Raw genomic sequence first — 13,221 nt, 5'->3', positions numbered from 1 at the left:
GTTCATCTGTGGTATGATATCAGTGGGGAAGCATGAATCACATTGCCATTATTTTGGTCTTTGATTATTGAATCTTTGGCAAGCATTTCTTTTGTTTCAAGAAAACCTTACATTAGCATTATCAATATGGTAAATCTTTGCAAAACTCTTCCACGGCTCAACCAATAAGCATTAGCAAAGAGTACAAGATCATTGAATTCATTTCCTCTATTGATTACAGCTGTTCCACAAACCAGTGATGACTTACAGTATTTGCACATTATATTCAGTGGATTTATCAACCGTATTCATGATGATTTTCTTAGAGTCTGCTTCAGAAAACTGAACACAAATATTTTCAATATGTATCACACGGTGAAACAAAACACAAGGGAAACATCTAGAGAACTGTTCATTGTGATAGTAAATATATATATTTTTAATTTCTAGCTGAAATTCTTCTTTGATAGTTGTAAAAGACTATAAAATATCTATGCTGAAAGTTTGATTTTTTTTTAGGTCATGACTTGACAACATTTTTTCATGAATTTGGAAGTATACTGAGATGAAATGTACCCAAAATATTAATTGGGTAGTGTCTCTTTTTATCACATGATTCATCTGATTTATTTTGAGAGAGAGAGAGAAAGAGAAAGAGAGAGAGAAAGAGAGAGCACAGGTGTGTTTGCAGGGGAGGGGCAGAGAGACAGAGAGGGAGAGAGAATCCCAAGCAGGCTCCACACTGTTAACACAGAACCCAATGGAGGGCTTGATCTCACAAACCATGAGATCATGACCCAAACCAAATCAAGAGTCAGACATCATCAGATTATTCTCTACAATTAAGTAAAATGCTAAGTTCTTTATCTCCACTTGATTCTATATCAGTAGTGTGCCTTCATTTTAAATTTAAAAATTGATCCCTATTTTTATTGATTGACTTTATTTATTTTTATTTTTTGAATGTCTATTTATTTTTGAGAGAGAGAGAGAGAGAGAGTGAGAGTGAGTGGGGTAGGGGCAGAGAGAGGGAAACAGAAAATCCTGAGCAGGCTCCATGCAGCCAGCACAGAGCCTGATGTGGGGCTCGAACTCAAGAACCTGTGAGATCATGGCCTGAGGAAAATCAAGAATCAGATGCTCAACCAACTGAGCCATCCAGGCGGCCCTTGATTGATTTTTAAGTAATCTCTACACCCAGTGTGTGGCTTGAACTCACAACCCAGAGATCAAGAGTCACATGCATGTTGCCCCATTTATTTTTTTTAAAACTAGTAAAATAATTTAATTATATTATAATTAAATACTATATATATATATATATATATATATATATATATATATATATAAAAGTACTTCAATTTAACTACCACTATAATTTACATCAGTATAACTGTAACTCATGCTGTCTGCATAAAATATTTAATAAATACATTGTGTTACATTGGTAAGTAGAAAATTAAATTGAATCATTGAACTGAATTAATCTATTGGCATATCAGTGATATGTTTATGTGAATTACCAGAAACAATTCATATTCCTGATATTTGCACAACAATGTAACAATGTAACAATGTACAATACAACAATGTAACAATAATATCTTATGCAATGCATGGTTAAAGGCAATGTTGTCCTACTAAAGCAACAAAGCGGTATTTAACAGAAAAGTATTTTATGGGGTTTCAGTTTTTAAATTTAAATAAATTAATTATACTTAGATGAACTTAAAAATACATTTCCAGGGGTGCTTGGGTGACTCAGTCAGTTAAGCATCTGATTCTTGATTTCAGCTCTGGTCATGATCTCGTGGTTCATGGGTTCAAGCCCTCCATCAGGCTCTGAGCTGATGGCATGGAGCCTGCTTGGGATTCTCTCTCGTTCTCTCTCTGCCCCTCCCCTGCTTTCTCTCTCTCTCAAAATAAATAAACATTTTAAAAAGGTAATTTAAAAAATAAAATGAAAATCCATTTCTTCAGGGGCCCTAAGTTGGTAGAGGATCTGACTCTTGATCTTGGGGTCATGAGTTCAAGCCCCACTTTGGGTGCAGAGATCACTTAAATAAGCAAAACTTAAAAATTCCATTCCTTCAGTTGTCCCAGCTATATTTCAGATGCTCAACAGCCCCATGTGGCTTATGGTTACCATATTGGGTAGTATAGACACAGAACAAAATACAACACTAATCTAGTGATCTTATAGGGACACTGTACTCAGTAATCAGAGGAAAACAATATTTTTAAGCATATATATAGAGTATTAAAGAAAACTGAGCACATGTTAAGTCACAGAGTAAGTCTCAAGAAAATTAAAGGGCTGGTACTACAGAAATTATGTTCTTTCAGACCATGATGCAATTAACATCAAGAAGATTAGCAGAGAATTCCCATACATTTAGAAATTTAAAAACATATTTCTAAACATTCCATCCATGCAGTTGAGAAGAAATAATGATGGAAAATTAAAAAATACTTTAAGCTGGATAACAAAAATTCTACAAATCAAAAGTATCATATCTGGATAGGGAAGAATATCTTAAGACAAAAAGTACACACTATTGATAAAAAGAATGGGAAGATTTGACTGTGTGAAGAAATCTGTTATCAAAAGCCTCCATGACAAGACTGAAAAAGGAAATCACTAACTGGGAGAAGATATTTGCAAAATATATAACTGACCAAGAAATAACACATTCAAAATACAAAAGCCTCCTACAAATCCCTAAGGAAAACAACCCAATAAAAATTTGGGCAAAAGTCAAGAACAGGCATTGTACTTTTTTCCAATTGCTGCTGTAACAAGTTGCCATAGACTTAGTGGCTTAAAACAACACATATAGGAGTGCCTGGGTGGCTCAGGTGGTTGAGCGTTCGACTCTAGCTCAGGTCACGATCTTGTGGTTCATGAGTTGGAGCCCCATGTGGAGCTCTGTGCTGACCACTCAGAGCCTGGAGCCTGCTTCGGATTCTGTGTCTCCCTCTTGCTCTGCCCTTCCCCAGCTCATGCTCTGTCTCTCTCTGTCTATAATAAATAAACATCAAAAAAAAAATTTAAAAAACCCAACAACACAGAAGTCTAAAATCAAGGTTTTGGCTGTATTCCTTGCGAAAACTTCAGGGACAATCAATTTCCTTGCCTTTCCCAGCCATTTATGTTCTTTGGCTCGTGGCCTCTTCCACATACGGTTCCAGAGTCTTGCCTCAGTCATCACGTCTCTTATTGTACCCTTTGACCTCCTCTCTCCTTATAAGGAACCCTGTGATGTCATCAGGCCCACTAAGACCATGTGTGTCCCCACCTCAAGATCCTCAACTTGATCACATCTGCAAAGTCCCATTTCTAAATTTTTAAAAAATATTTATTTATTTTGGGGAGACAGAGAGACAGAGTGCAAGCAGGGGAGGGGCAGAGAGTGAGAGAGAGACACAGAATCCGAAGCAGGCTCCAGGCTCCAAGCTGTCAGTACAGAGCCCGACGCAGGGCTCGAACCCACGAAGCACAAGATCATGACCTGGGCTGAAGTCAGACGCTTAACCGACTAAGCCACCCAGGTGCCCCCTGCAAAGCCCCATTTCTGATATAAGGCAACATTCAAGCTTCTGAGGATGACGACGTGGATACCTCAGGTGGCATTATGTGATCTACTATAGGCATTTTACATAAAAGACTTATAAACCCACTAGATAGTAGAAGGCAATTAAATAATACCTTTAAAGTTCTGAAAGAAAATAATCATCAACCAAGAATTCTCTAGCCAACTAAATAACAATTCAAGATTGAGGATAAAATGAAAGCACTTTGAGACCAAAGAGGATCAAAAGAGTTTACCCCCAACAGTTCCCCAGTAGAAAAACTACTGAAGGTTGTGTTTTTTTTTTTTTAATTTTTTTTTCAACGTTTTTATTTTATTTTTGGGACAGAGAGAGACAGAGCATGAACGGGGGAGGGGCAGAGAGAGAGGGAGACACAGAATCGGAAACAGGCTCCAGACTCTGAGCCATCAGCCCAGAGCCCCACGCGGGGCTCGAACTCCCGGACCGCGAGATCGTGACCTGGCTGAAGTCGGACGCTTAACCGACTGCGCCACCCAGGCGCCCCTGAAGGTTGTGTTTTAAGAAGAAAATTTGGCACACTGTGTTCACAACAGCACCATTCATGATTGCCAAGTGGTGGAAGCAATCCAAATGTCCATCAGTGGATGAATGAATGAACAAAATTTGGTATATACATATATACACACAAGGAATATTATTTGCCCTTAAAGAGGAATACATTTCTGATAGATAACTATAATATGGATGAACACTGAAGACATTAAACGTTCAATCACAAAAAGACAAATGCTGTGGGGCCTCTGGGTGGCTCAGTTGGTTAAGCATCTGACTCTTGATTTTGGCTCAGGTCATGATCTCGCAGTTCATGGGTTTGTGTCCCACACTGGGCTTTGCACTGTCAGTGTGGTACCTGCTTGGGATTCTCTCTCTCTCTTTCTCAGGATAAATAATTAAAGAAAAAAAAAAAAGACAAATGCTGTATGATTCCAGTGAATCCAATGAGGTAGTCCAATTCATGGTAACAGAAGGTAGAATGGTGTCGCCAGGGGCTGAAGGGAGGGATAAATGGGTATGAGGTTTCAGTTTCGCAAGATGAAAGAATTCTGGAGGTGTGCTGCACAACAACATGAGTACACTTAACACTACTAAACCACACACTTAAAATGATTAAGAAGTTAAAAAAAAAAAGAAGAAAATTTAACGCAGAAGGAAGGTACGGGATTCAAAAAGCAACACTGAGCCAAGAAACAGTGAAACACGTTTTTTGTTAAATCTAAATAAGAATTGAGTTAAACATTCTGTTTGCAATGCACAGAATGGATTAGAGGTGGGACACATCTAGGAGCAGGGCCATGAGGGTGGTCATTCACTCTTGAACTAAAACACCATCTTAGTTCAAGGGGCAGAATCTGTGCCACTGGTCAGCAGGGAAGACGTGGTCAATGAAGGAAGGGTTGTCCATGAGGACACCCAAGGTTTTGGTTGGGATCCAGGGTGGATAATGAAGTTAGTCATTAAGAAGTGTAACATGTGGGGCGCCTGGGTGGCGCAGTCGGTTAAGCGTCCGACTTCGGCCAGGTCACGATCTCGCGGTCCGTGAGTTCGAGCCCCGCATCAGGCTCTGGGCTGATGGCTCAGAGCCTGGAGCCTGTTTCCGATTCTGTGTCTCCCTCTCTCTCTGCCCTCCCCCGTTCATGCTCTGTCTCTCTCTGTCCCAAAAATAAATAAACGTTGAAAAAAAAAATTTTTTTAAAAAAAAGAAGTGTAACATGTAAGCAGAGGATTTTTATTTTCTTGCGGGTATGAAATTACAATGGGTTTACAATCAAAAGTTCTTTAAAGGCTGATAATCTGAATAACGGGGAAGCTAGCCATGTTGTGGCATTTAAGGGTCCGCCACCTGCTGCCACGATGCTTGTTCAAATCCCAACTTCTCCACTCACTAGCTGTTCACCCCCGAATAAATTACTTAACCGCCTTATTCTTCATCTCTCTCCTCTGTAACAGAGGATGATAATAGACTTACATCATGAGGTTGCTATGGGGGATAAGCAAGTTAGTGGTCCTCTAGCACTTAGAATATTTGTCACTTATTAAGTACTGAATAAGCTGTAGTGTAACAGGATATTAAATCGGAAAATCTGACTAGGATTTCAAGATATCATGTTTTAGAAAATACAACACATAGGACATTCTAAAGTGATTTGCTAATCTGAGATGAAATACTTCAAAGGAAAAAAAAGTCCCAAATCAATAAATAACGGGCATATCATTCTTTAAAAATTTTTTAAGGGGTGCCTGGGTGGCTCAGTCGGTTAAGCGTCCGACTTCGGCCCAGGTCATGATCTCACGTCCGTGAGTTCGAGCCCCGCATCGCGCTCTGTGCTGACAGTGCAGAGCCTGACGCCTGTTTCAGATTCTGTGTCTCCCTCTCTCTCTCTGACCCTCTCGCATTCATGCTCTGTCTCTCTCTGTCTCAAAAATAAATACACGTTAAAAAAAATTTAAAAAATTTTAAAATGTTTATTTACTTTTGAGAGAGAGAGAGAGAAGGGCAGAGAGAGAGGGAGACACAGAATCCGAAGCAGGTTCCAGGCTCCGAGCTGTCAGCACAGAGCCCGATGCGGGACTCAAACTCAGAAACCGTGAGATCATGACCTGAGCCGAAGCCAGACGTCCAACCGACTGAGCCACCCAGGTGCCCCACGGGCATATCATTCTTAAACTCTATGCCCACATCAGAATTGTATACAATTGGCAGAGTTGTTGGAAATTAGAGGGAGAGAGGATTTCTTTGGAAAGAGATATGCTATTAGTTCTCAAGGGCAAGAGGTGAGGGTGCTGCCTTCTTAATCTCAAGCCTAGAGACAGGGACTCAAACAGGTCTATTGACTCCTGCCTGAAAAATCAAAAAGGCAAGTGATGGGTGAGCCAGCAGATGAATGGATGGACATATGGCTGCACTGGAACTGGCCTGTGGATCAGATGCGAACATGCCAAGGAGAGAGGCAGTGCCAGCTTATCTCATGCCTTGCTTGATGGAATCCCCTGTAGGAGTGAACAGGCTCCAAGGATCATAAAAAAAAAAAATCCAGTTGGCAACTGTCAAGAAGGTCAAATAACTTAGGCTTCGAAGACTATCAAGCTGGACTTAAATGTCTCCCTGACAATGCTACGTGCTAGAAGACAGTGGAATGATGCGCTAAGACCCACAGGGGCAGCATCTGGAGCCCAGGGTCCCTCCAGCTCTCCTCCTTGAGGAGTTCAGGGTTGAATCTGGTCAAAACTCTGCAGTGGTGAGTTGCGCTCTCACCCACGACCCGCTCGCTCAGCCTCACCCCTTCCTTCCTCTGGAGGGGATCCTGGCTTGAGCCATGGGGACAGGAATGGGTATAGGCAGGTGTCACAGTTCTCACTGGGCCTGGTGGAGAGGCGCTGGGCTCCCAGAGATGCTGAGGGACAGGGAGCAGATGAGGGGAAGCCTGTGCTATTTCTCCCAGCAAAGCGCGCGTGGGCGCATACACACACACACACACACACACACACACACACACACACACACACTCTCACACTCTTGTGGGTAAACTTGTGCTTTGGGTACTTTGGCCAGGAGAGTGGGGGGCTTAACAGAGATGTAAACTTACAGAAATTCTGCCTGTTGTTGCCTGTGAGTCCTGCCTCCACCCCCCACTTGGAAACATGCAGAGGCCATTGCTCTCCTTTCAGTTGATTTCAAAACCTCTGTTTCAGTTCACTTAGAAGAGGCATCCCTCGCCCTCAACAACAGAGGGTTATTCTCCAGACCCCATTCTTTAATAGCAGGGCTACAGGCTCCTCCAGCTGCCATTCTCTCACCCTTCGCTAAGGCTGCCAGGAATGAAGAGGGGAGGGGAGAAGACGTGGGTGGTGGCAGGAGGCAGGGCCTGGGGGAGAGAGAGCTGGGACCCTGCTGGCTGCAGCCTGAGGACTCTTCCCTGACTCTTCCCCTGTGTTGTTGGTGCTTCTGTTAGGCGCTGCCAGGTGAGTGCCGGGAAGGAGAGTGGCTGGGCTGGGGCAGGGTGCAGGGTTGGGAGGGTGAGAGACAGTGGGCTTCAGGGCTGCACACACCAGTGAGCTGGGGGTATTATTACAATTCAGATTTGAGTTGCTAACCCTGGGATACAGCCTGAGGTTCTGCCTTCCTGGTGCTGCCAGTGCATCCAGGGATCACACTTTAGGTAAAAGAATCTAGAACGTTTTCCAGGCCAGGTGGGCTGAGACGAGAGCAGAAAGCCAGGTCCAGAACTGCCCTCGGTGGACATCCCTCCCTTGTGCCTTCACTGGCTGAGATGAGTTCTGCCACCCATGGAATCTTGAAATTTTTCTCCCATAGAATAGAGATGCTTAGAAAGATTCTTACCAAAATCATGATGAAATTAAACAAAAATCTATTTACATATTTGAAAAATCCCCGCACGTGCTGGGCTTTCCTCCCTCCCCCAAATCTTTTTAAAAATACTTATTTATTTTTGAGAGAGAGGATGCAAGCAGGGGAGGGGCAGAGAGAGAAGGAGACACAGAATCCAAAGCAGGCTCAAGGCTCTGAACAGTCAGCACAGAGCCCAATGCTGGGCTTGAACTTGTGAACCAAGAGATCATGACCTGAGCTGAAGTCAGATGCTTAACCAACTGAGCCACCCAGGCACTCCATCCCTCCCCCAAATCTTGAGCTCACAGGTATTGCTTCACCAGTGAAAATCTTGACAGGGCTCAGATTCCACCAACTCCTTCCCAAAAGATTTATTTGCAAATGATTTCTCCACTCCCGGGAGCAGAGTGGTTTCCCTGGAGTTTGAGCTTTGAAAACAACGGCTGAGCTCTCAGCTCCCCTGGTCTGACTCTAGCTTGGGGGCTCTGGTGCCCTTGTGCAAAGCTGCAGATGTTTGTGGGATGCTGGTCTCAGAGAGTAAGCCTGGAGGGCTGGGGACAGCTAGAAGAGATGGGGGAGACCACATGAAAGCAGGGGAGGAGGGAGGAGGAAAGATCTGCCTGTGTTGAGGCCCCACTTGTATAAGAAATTGCCTTTGGTCTGCAGACTTTAGGAGATGGAGTATGATTTTGTGTGAATCTTTCAGGAAGTCCCAGAATTAGTGTTGTTTTGGTTGTAACAGCCACAGGGCAGAGGACACAGAAGGGTGCTCAGAATTGAATAGGGAACTCCAAACCAAGGGGTTCTTGGGCAAGTCCTTTCATCCTGCTTTTTCCACGCTCTCTCCCAAATCTCCAAAGCTCTGTGGTGAGCTCTGGAGACCCCAGTTCAGTTCCTAGAGCCTCTGAGAGGACACTGGGTATCTGGCTACAGGTCTGGGGTGGGCAGGAGAGAGAGAAGAACCAGTTATAGGGCCTCTCAGAATTCCTCAAATTCCCAACATTGGAATATGCCAAGCCTGCTCTGGGTTAAATTCCAGGTCTGCTGGGAATGTGCTGGAAATGTGTTTAGAGTGTGCTGGGCCTCCACTCTGAAACAAGATGAGGTTGAGAACCAGACTTGTGAATTTACCAAATCAGTCTCTAGTCTCTCAATGCTCCAGGACAACCAGGGCGGAACCCCCGCCCCCCCCCCAGAACCTGGGGGTGCCTCCCCTAAGTGCAAGGACCCCATAGGGCCTGCAGGCTTCCTCACAGATGGAGCTTGTTGAGGGGAGGATGCGCAAGGCAGCTTGGAAATGGGCCAATCATCACATCCCACCAAATTAAAACCCTTTGAGATGCTCCAGCACGAATGTCTTGCTTTACAGAGCTGGTGACTGAAGCCATGGGTGGAGAGGTGATGGACAGGTGTGACCCTCAGGTGGTGGTTCTCAACCAGGGGTGAATCTGACCCCAGGGGACATTCAGCAGTGTCTGGGGCTTCTGGGGGTGGAGGGGAGAAGCGTGCTACTGGCATCTGGTGGATGAAAGCCAGGAATGCCGCCAAACATCTCACAACGCACACGACAGCCTTCCCTGCCCCCAAACCAAATGATCGATCAGTCCCCGAATATCAATGGTGCCAAGGCTGAGAAACCCAGGGCCAGCACTGGAAGCCGACCTTCCTTCTGGTCCTCTATGGAACTCAGTATCTCTCCAAACAAAACTTGGTTAAACATTTATGGAGAAACTGCTCTTTTTCCCAGGCACTTCACTAAGTATTTTCTCATCCAATAAACAGACAAGGGATTTTGCTTTATTGTGGTCTTTGATTTTCAAATTAGGATATAGATTTCCCTTATCTAGTCACCTTTTATTATTTTCAAGGATTTATCTTCTTTCTCTGAATTCTGGAAGAATTACCCAGTGTGCTCGCCAGCACCGCAATCTGAATTTCTTGTCTATCCTCTTGCTTTCAAAGTGGATTTTTAGTTGTGCTACCGGTGATCTTTCCCTTCCATGTGTAGTGGGTTTATACACTTAAAGATCCATTTACTCTCATTTTGGAGGAGTCTCAGGAATGAGAGGGGGTAAATCTCCATCTTCAATCTGCCATCTTTTAATCATGAGACCGATTTCACATCTTTCTAAGGACGGAGAATGGATTTCTTCTAAAAATTTTAACCCAATTTTATAGAGAATAATTTTCAGTGGCCTGACAGACTTCGGAGTCTTCACAGTCTATGAGGGAGGCAGAAAGATAGGGACAGACAGGCAGGTAGAGGTTCAAATTCTGATCGTTAGTGACTCAAAACATGGTCTCTCACAGTTGATGGGTGGTGACATGGTTCTCTGGTCAATTAAGCCCTTTACAACAGTCCCTTGGAAGCATCTCAATCCATCTGTTCCGGCTGCACAGAAGTGACCATTCCACCTCAGCTTTGGTGCTATGGCCTGTTCTTTTTTTTTTTTTTTTTAATTTTTTTTTCAACGTTTATTTATTTTTGGGACAGAGAGAGACAGAGCATGAACGGGGGAGGGGCAGAGAGAGAGGGAGACACAGAATCGGAAACAGGCTCCAGGCTCTGAGCCATCAGCCCAGAGCCCGACGCGGGGCTCGAACTCACGGACCGCGAGATCGTGACCTGGCTGAAGTCGGACGCTTAACCGACTGCGCCACCCAGGCGCCCCGGCCTGTTCTTATCTATACAGGTGACCCTTGAACAACACAGGTTTGAGCCCTGCTGGTCCACTTATATGTGAATTTTTATTTTTCATTATTTTTTAATGTTTATTTATTTATTTTTTGTTTATTTTTATTAAAAAAATTTTTTTTTCAACGTTTATTTATTTTTGGGACAGAGAGAGACAGAGCATGAACGGGGGAGGGGCAGAGAGAGAGGGAGACACAGAATCGGAAACAGGCTCCAGGCTCTGAGCCATCAGCCCAGAGCCCGACTCGGGGCTCGAACTCACGGACCGCGAGATCGTGACCTGGCTGAAGTCAGACGCTTAACCGACTGCGCCACCCAGGCGCCCCTATTTATTTTTATTTTTGAGTGAGAGAGAGAGAGAGAGAGAGAGAGAGAGAGAGCACAAGTACAAGCAGGGGAGGGGCAGAGAGAGAGGGAGACACAGAATCAGAAGCAGGCTCCAGGCTCTGAGCTGTCAGCACAGAGCCTGATCTGGGGCTCCATCTCATGAACCATGAGATAGTGACCTGAGCCAAAGTTGGATGCTTAACCAACTGAGCCCCTCAGGTGCCCCCTCATATGTGAATTTTTTGAAAAAGCAATCTCTATACCCAATGTGGGGCTAGAACTCATGACCTTGCAATCAAGAGTGGCACACTCCATGGACCCAGCCAGACAGGTTCCCTAGTGGATTTTTTTTTAATGTTTATTTACTTTTTTTTTTAAAGGTTTTTTTTTTTTTTTAACGTTTGTTTATTTTTGAGACAGAGAGAGACAGAGCATGAACGGGGGAGGGGCAGAGAGAGAGGGAGACACAGAATTGGAAACAGGCTCCAGGCTCTGAGCCATCAGCCCAGAGCCCGACGCGGGGCTCAAACTCATGGACCACGAGATCGTGACCTGGCTGAAGTTGGATGCTTAACCGACTGGCCACCCAGGCACCCCAATGTTTATTTACTTTTGAGAGACAGAGAGAGAGAGAGAGAGAGAGAGAGCGCATGAGCAGGGGAGGGGCGGGGGGGGGGTGGACAGAGGATCCGAAGGAGGCTCTGTGCTGACAGCAGAGAGCCCGATATGGGGCTTGGACCCATGAGTCGTGAGATCATGACCAGAGCCAAAGTCAGACGCTTAACTGACTGAACCACCCAGGTGCCTCTCCGGTGGATTTTAAGGGAGTTGACAGGCAAAGGCCACAAGGCATTTATTTACAGCTGTGCACCCTGTCTCCATGGGACTGAACGGAAGGCTACTCGGGCAGTCGAGACTGCTGACCTGAGCACCTGGGGAGGCCTGACGACGCCCGCAGCCCCCAAGAGGCCCGGGTACTGGTCAGGCCGCAGGTCGTCCAGTGTGCTGTTGGGGTGGTCAGGTGGAACACCTGGGTCTCGGGGTTGTGCCAGGGCAGCCGTGGGCCTTGGGCTCCTCCCTGCCAGGTACTGATCCCTCCTCAAGGCAGCTTCCTGGAGGCCAGCACATTCATGAGTGGCCGCAGCTGCCCCTGTCCCTGCCATCTGGCCTATACATGGGTTTCTTTTTTATTTTTTATTATTATTTTTTTTAATTTTTTTTTCAACGTTTATTTATTTTTGGGACAGAGAGAGACAGAGCATGAATGGGGGAGGGGCAGAGAGAGAGGGAGACACAGAATCGGAAGCAGGCTCCAGGCTCTGAGCCGTCAGCCCAGAGCCTGACGCGGGGCTCGAACTCACGGACGGCGAGATCGTGACCTGGCTGAAGTCGGACGCTTAACCGACTGCGCCACCCAGGCGCCCCAATGGGTTTCTTTTTTAATATACATGCAGTACTATGAATGTATTTTCTCTTCCTTATGAATTTCTAGTAACCTACAAGCATGTGTTAACTGACTGTGTTATTGGTAAGGCTTCCACTCAACAATAAGCTTAAGTAGTTAAGTGTTTTTTATGTGGGGGAGCCAAAAGTTATATGGGGTTTTTTGACTGTGTAGGAGTCAGCGCTCCTAATCCCCACGTTGTTCAAGGGTCAAACAACTGTAGTTTATTTATGGCACGAATCCCCACTTAAATTGCTTTGTGCATCTTTCTGAATATTATATGTAGCTTTTTTAAAGCTTATTTATTTTTGGAGACAGAGAGAGAGCACAAGTGAGGGAAGGGCAGAAGAGAGAGGGAGGGAGATAGAGAAAGAGAGAGAGAGAGAGAGAGAGAGAGAGAGAGAGAGAGAGAGAGAGAGAACGAGAGAATCCTAAGCAGGTTCCACGCTGTCAGTGCAGAGCCTGATGCGGGGCCCAAACACATGAGACATGAGATCATGACCTGAGTGGAAACCAAGAGTCAGACACTTAATGACTGAGCCACCCAGGCACCCCTCTGGGTCTTATAATAGGGAAGTTGATACGAGGCAAATTGGGCATGTCTCATTTGCTGCCATGTCAAAGAGTTAGAAATTCAGGTTATTATTACTAGAGTTGAAAGGGAGAGACCTAAGCAGGTTCAGGGAGGAAATGAGGGTGGTCAAGTCCTTGAAGCAGCTGGAGAGACCCAAGGACATGGGTCTGGGAGGGAGGGTGGCCTTGGGTAAATGCTAGACCACTTCTTTAAGATGCTACAGAAGGGAGCAGCATGTA

General features: G+C 45.0%; 1 protein-coding gene and 1 long non-coding RNA gene across 5 annotated transcripts in view; both read left to right on the top strand.

Moving 5' to 3' along the window:
- The window catches only part of GJC3 (gap junction protein gamma 3), a 29,841-nt gene that overhangs the window by 14,155 nt on the left and 2,465 nt on the right, over positions 1–13,221 (top strand). Inside the window, exon 1 of one of the 4 annotated variants that reach the window (XM_045460939.1) lies at positions 7,198–7,554. The exons of the other annotated variants lie outside the window; for them this stretch is intronic. The gene's annotated coding sequence lies outside the window, so the exon portion shown is untranslated. Of the gene's footprint in view, positions 1–7,197; positions 7,555–13,221 lie in introns of those variants that run through there. 4 annotated transcript variants of the gene reach the window in all.
- The window catches only part of LOC123589195, a 35,421-nt gene continuing 27,437 nt past the window's right edge, over positions 5,238–13,221 (top strand). The window contains exon 1 of the long non-coding RNA XR_006708208.1: positions 5,238–5,296. This is a non-coding gene — a long non-coding RNA (uncharacterized LOC123589195). The remainder of the gene's footprint in view (positions 5,297–13,221) is intronic.

This window comes from Leopardus geoffroyi, chromosome E3, assembly GCF_018350155.1.
Source record: "Leopardus geoffroyi isolate Oge1 chromosome E3, O.geoffroyi_Oge1_pat1.0, whole genome shotgun sequence".
Lineage (NCBI taxonomy): Eukaryota > Metazoa > Chordata > Mammalia > Carnivora > Felidae > Leopardus > Leopardus geoffroyi.
Note: the sequence above shows the minus strand (reverse complement) of the source record. Positions and strands in the feature narration are given on the sequence as shown.